Source organism: Tupaia chinensis, unplaced genomic scaffold (assembly GCF_000334495.1).
Source record: "Tupaia chinensis unplaced genomic scaffold, TupChi_1.0 Scaffold000179_1, whole genome shotgun sequence".
Lineage (NCBI taxonomy): Eukaryota > Metazoa > Chordata > Mammalia > Scandentia > Tupaiidae > Tupaia > Tupaia belangeri.
The window spans coordinates 3915693-3922228 of record NW_006159654.1 but is presented as its reverse complement, the minus strand read 5'-3'; positions in this window follow the sequence as shown (position 1 = coordinate 3922228).

The window sequence follows — 6536 nt, the reverse complement described above, 5'->3', positions numbered from 1 at the left end:
AATCCAGATGCCTTAATGAATTCTCTAATTGTTTTATAATTTTAGTTATAATTTTATAATTTTCTAGGTTATTATTATAAATATAATTTTGCATTCTGGTCTGGGAATGTTTCATACTAAAGTCTGATGGTTTGTAATATATTTGTTTTTCACTTTTAAGTTTTTAATTTTCTTCCTTATTAATTTCTTACTTTGGAGCCATTTCTATAAATTTTTTTATTTTGTCATGCCAACAAAGAAAACAAAAAATTGACCTAAAGCCTTTAATCTAACATATAATAGTACAACAATACAGAAAAGCAATGAGAGGCAAAATTTCCACCCTAACACTCTCATCAGTCTGTTGACACTGCATTATAAATTAGCTACAATTCAACATCTCAGGCATAATTTACTTAGGCAGTAACAGAGATTCATGTGTTTATTAGAAGATAAAAGGTATACTTGCATACTTACCATTTCCTGTGAACTGATTTCCTTTGGTTATCTGTTATTAAGCATCAAACAACTTAAGATTGTGTGGATCTTTGTTCTCTTTAAGTGGAGTGCTATATTGTGGAGACTCACAAAGCAGTTAATGAGTGATTGTGACAGAATGCCATTACTTAATAAAGGTTTCGTCAAAAAGGTCTGCAAGGAAATTAGAAGAGACAATTTAGACAAGGGCTGTCAGTTATTTTATTCTAAGCTCTCCTTTTTTTTTTAAAAAAAATATGCCTCTGCTCCCTCCATTGTGAATATGGCCCTATTGTTTGAGAACCCTTACTTTATTTATTGGTCATTTACTTCTTCAAATAATTTTTATCAAGAACCTAGAGTATGTCAATTACTGTTGGTTCCTGAAAATGCAGTAATCAAGTATCTCCTCTTGAGTTGCTCAGTATAATGAAGGAGAAAGACAGAACAAAACACTAAAATATAATGTGTCATAATAAATACTACAAAATGTTATCACATCAGTAAACTGAGGGGCAGAGAGAAGTGGAAAGAGTTAGAAAAACCTATCCAGAGAAAATCATGAGGAGTTATTTAGAAAAGAAAGACAAAAGCATCATTACAGGTAGAAGGAGCAACATGCACAAAGCCTAGGAAATGGACAACAGAGAATTATCAGTGCCTGGATATAGGTGTGTCTAAGCTTGAAAACATCAAGATATGAGCTGTCCCAGCCTCTGTGGCACAGACAGTAGGGCACTGGGCTGTGGAGCTGGAAGCTATATGTCCATTGCTGTTCAAGTTCCAAGTCTGATAGACCTGAAAACACATTGGGCATGCACGTGCCCAGGGGATCCTTGGGGACTAGAAGAGAACTGCAGTGTGACCAAGCTCTGTGAAGGGAGAGCTTCTCTCTCATGTACAGATTATGTGCTCTAACTTAAATATATATATATACACATACACACAGATGGAGCTAGACAGAGATATTATCAAATTTTCATTTGAAAAAGATCACAATTAGCAATTAAAAATGAAAGATGAGTAACAAATTCAACTATCCAGTGTCTATACAACCCTCCTACTGAAAAAAATAGATTCAGATTCTGTATTTGTGGTTTTTAGTCTTGGCTTATCAGGAGCTTTATCAGAGAAGGTCATTGCATTTCTGAGAGAGAACAGAGTGTTTTTGTGTTTTCAGCTTATTTTTTGTTTTCTTGATAGATTGGCTACTCCATAAAATCTTAGGTTGTCAGGAAAGTCATGACATGCTTTTCTATGTAAAAATGTGTCATGACTTGCCTGGCGACCTAGTATGTATGAGCCTAGGGGTACTTAGGAATGAAAGAAGTATAACACAGTCATCCATTCTAACACAAATACAGATCCCTAGAGAGATTTCCATATTTCCTATCATCAAAATGATGGTATATAATGATAACATCATAAATTTCACTGATGTTTAAGCTCATGCCCTGGGAAATTGTTCCTTATTCTCTGAGTGCCCACAGCCAAATCATCTGATGTAACACCACCTGACAAGGAACTGTTGTCATCCGTTAGTCTAGTGGTCCTCTGGTTTCATGGAAGACAATTTTTCTATAGAGGGGTAAGTTTAGTTTTGGAATCATTCAAGCACATTACATTTATTGTGCACTTTATTTATATTATTGATTTGTAATGTTTAAAAAAATAATTATAGAACTCGCTGTAATCCAGTATATGCAGCCACTCCCCCAGCAATAGCGTCACTGCCTCAGCTCTACCTCAGATCATCAGGCATTTTATTTCCATAAAGTGTGTTCAACCTATATCCCTCGCATCTTCAGTTCGCAATAAGGTTCACCCTCCTATAAGAATATATTAAAGGATTATTTTATTTAACTTTATTTATTTATTTATTTATTTATTTTACTTGACCAGAGAGGGACAGAGTGAGAGAGAGGAAGATGGAAAGTGAGAAAGCAAGCTTCATAGTCCAAGACTTGAACCATGGTCAACCATGTGGGAGTTTTCAGCTTATTTTTTTTTTTCTTGATAGATTGGCTACTCCATAAAATCTTAGGTTGTCAGGAAAGTCATGACATGCTTTTCTATGTAAAAATGTGTCATGACTTGCCTGGCGACCTAGTATGTATGAGCCTAGGGGTACTTAGGAATGAAAGAAGTATAACACAGTCATCCATTCTAACACAAATACAGATCCCTAGAGAGATTTCCATATTTCCTATCATCAAAATGATGGTATATAATGATAACATCATAAATTTCACTGATGTTTAAGCTCATGCCCTGGGAAATTGTTCCTTATTCTCTGAGTGCCCACAGCCAAATCATCTGATGTAACACCACCTGACAAGGAACTGTTGTCATCCGTTAGTCTAGTGGTCCTCTGGTTTCATGGAAGACAATTTTTCTATAGAGGGGTAAGTTTAGTTTTGGAATCATTCAAGCACATTACATTTATTGTGCACTTTATTTATATTATTGATTTGTAATGTTTAAAAAAATAATTATAGAACTCGCTGTAATCCAGTATATGCAGCCACTCCCCCAGCAATAGCGTCACTGCCTCAGCTCTACCTCAGATCATCAGGCATTTTATTTCCATAAAGTGTGTTCAACCTATATCCCTCGCATCTTCAGTTCGCAATAAGGTTCACCCTCCTATAAGAATATATTAAAGGATTATTTTATTTAACTTTATTTATTTATTTATTTATTTATTTTACTTGACCAGAGAGGGACAGAGTGAGAGAGAGGAAGATGGAAAGTGAGAAAGCAAGCTTCATAGTCCAAGACTTGAACCATGGTCAACCATGTGGGAGCCCAACCTCCTAGGGGAATCTAATGCCTCTGCTGGTCGGACAAGAGGCAGAGCTCAGGCAGTAATGTGAGTGATGGAGAGCAGCTGTAAACAGAGATAAAGCTTCAGTCACTCACTCACCACCTGCTATGCAGCCAGGTTCATAACAGGTCTGGGGCCAGTACTATCTGTGACCAGGGGTTAGGGACCTCTGCTTGAGTCAGTACAGATTCTGGTGACAACCATTTTAGTCTGTGCCCTTTTCCCTGTAAAACAGACACATCCAGACTATAGGATGATTCATTAGGGGGAATAGCCCAAATTCATCTAACACAACAACTAAATAACTTGACACAAATGAAAATGGGAGCAGGAAATGTGGCAGAAATGCACATTTTCAAGCAGTTGAAAACTATATCATCTGTTTAATCTACTCCAAGTATTGGGTGAGTTCCACAAGCTGACCAGACAGGCAATGAAGCTTGACCTCATAGACTTCCTTGGGTGACTGATAGCTAGGGTTGCTAATATGCCAATGATATTCATATCTTTTCCAAAAAAGAAATGATTAGATGTGAGGCATTATCAGAAATGTGTGTCACCAGTTACCTGATACACAAATAGTGGATCAGGGCATAAGAAACAGAGATAACTGTCAACAGTCTCAGCTCGTTTACAATGCTGGAGTCATTTATTTAGGGCACTGAGACTATAATGGCCGTGTAATTTCTGCTTTGAAGACTGACTCTAGAATATGTTCAAAGAAAAGTCACACACAAAGGAAAGCTAATAGCAAATAAACACAAAGAAAAATGTCCATTCTCATGAGCGACTGAAAGGAATGTAAATTAGAGCCAATTTTATGGCTTAACCTGACCCATACTAAATAGACACTTCTCCCACTCACACAATGGAAGATAGATGTTTTCATTCACTGATGTATCCCAAATGCCTAGAAGACTGGCTGGCGTAAATTTTTGGTGACTGACACCATGAAGGTCAATTCTCAAATATTAAACATTATGAAACCACGTCTGAATATTGGTCCACTGCTGGAAACATAGTGAACAATTCTAGAAATGTTATCAAAAGAAATTGCAGTGATCTTCAGTAAGGATCCAATAAACCTTCTCCTGGTAATTTATTTTAGAGAAGCAAAAGAGCTCTATACACAAAACTGTTAATCCCAGTAGTGTTCATTAGAACAAAATCCCATTAAAAGCTTACATGTCTGACTTCATGGGTGTGTTCAAAGAAATTATGGTTCATTGATTAGATAAAAAGTTACACAGACAGAAAAAAAGAGTAGAAACTCTAACAAGAACATTTAAATTCTTCAGTTATAATTGCATATAATATTTAGATATGTGAATAAATTAAAATGAATGTAGAAAATGAAAATTTTAGTCAGTAACTTTGGTTTACTGAATTATTTTTAATTTTTAAATAAAATAGTTTTGTTTTGCATTGTTTTAAATAGATAAATTAGAAATATTGAGGACCTTCTGTTATTAATTTTTATGTATAGTGTTCAAAAATTTCAATCACCTTTTCTTGTACAAGTGGGCAGTAAAATGGACAGGAAAGGGTGTGTTTCTTCTAGAAGGAATCTTGATTATGTCATTACCATGAAAGAATCACATGTGTGTGTAAGTGGCAGAACACTAAATATGAAGAAAAGGCTGAAAACAGGAAAATTCTATTTACACTTCCAAACATGATTCACAAAGCATGCGTAGGTTCTTAAAAGATTTATTAATATCATCAGTTATTTGCACATCCCTTTTGGGGGGTAGACCTATCCCCCCAAAAAAAATTCTGCCCAAATGATATGGTAATTCTAAAGTATTTTTAAAAGAAATCAGACAGAGTGCACAGAGTTCGTTTTCTTGGTCTCTGATTTATTGCTTATGAATCAATTTAGGCAAATATAAAAGTTTTTATAGGGGCTCAGAAGAAAGTGTAACCTTTCCACACGGCAGCTGACATCTTCAACAAGGCTCATGAAAATACAGGGTCAGACTTGTGACTTTACGAAATCTAATTTCATGATATGTATATGGCTGACTTTTCAGGTAATGGCATCTTGAGAAAAGTCTTTTCAGCGTGGTAAGTGTATCTTTTCTGATCAAATGAAATATTCAAAAAAGGAGTATTAAGGAAAACTAGAAACCAGAATACTTCTTCCACCTTGAGTAATGAAAGAAGGAAATTTTTCTGATCGAAGTCTGAGATAAAAATAGTAGTGGGCGGAACCAACAGTTACCATAATGGCTATGTCACCGAACTCCCATGTAGTTGACTGCAGTTCAAGTCCCAGACCCAGTGGCTTAAACTCACATGGGTCGTGTGAGCATGTGTACCCAAGATCCTGAGAAGAGAATGGATGAGAAGGGATTGTAGTGTGGCCATCCCCCAAGGGGGAAGATTTCTCACTTTCTGTCTGTCTGTCTCTGTCTTTCTGGTGAGCACACATGCCCTATAGCAAAAACCTCTAAAAAAAAAAAAAAAATTGCAGTGGGCACATTCGTTGGAGAATCTGCAGGTATTTTAGCACAAGTTTTATATGAAAATACCAGTTTCTTTAAGGGCTCAGAGTATATAGTGTCATGAAACAATAGATCACTTGGTAATAAGTCTGCAAACTATTTTTAATCAGTATTAATATGGTGATTCAATATTACATGTAGCCAAAAAATGAAAAGTCTTAGTATCTTTTAAAAGAAACTAATGTATCTATTTAAGTTACTGAAGTGAGAGAATGTATCTTACATAATTTTCCTTACAAATCATCTGAACAACTTTCTATAAAATGTAATGTCACGTAACATAAACAAGGAAATAATTTAAAGTGACAAACTTAGAAATGAAGGAAGCAATCTGAATACTGGCCACAAAGTGATGTTCAGCATTTGCAACTATGAAAAAAGACCGAAAATGCCACGTGTCTGCTCCAACGCGTATTTCCTTTATGACCAGCCCACATAAATGCTCACCTGGAATTGGCAACCCATTCTTAAAACTCTTGGGACCTGTGAGTACTCTTATTTTTTCTCCATCTGCAGGATGGAAAGTGTGGGCAGCAGAATGGCAGTCAGCTAATGAATCATGACACGGCCAACTTTAAAGCACAGCTTTGGGACCAGCAGTTAGCGTAATGGCTATGTCGCTGGACTCCCACGTAGTCGACCGTGGTTCGCGTCCCCAACCCGTTGGCTTAAAACTCACGCTGGGCGCGTGTGCGTGCATGCCCAAGATCCTGAGAGGAGAACAGAGGAGAAGGGATTACAGCGTG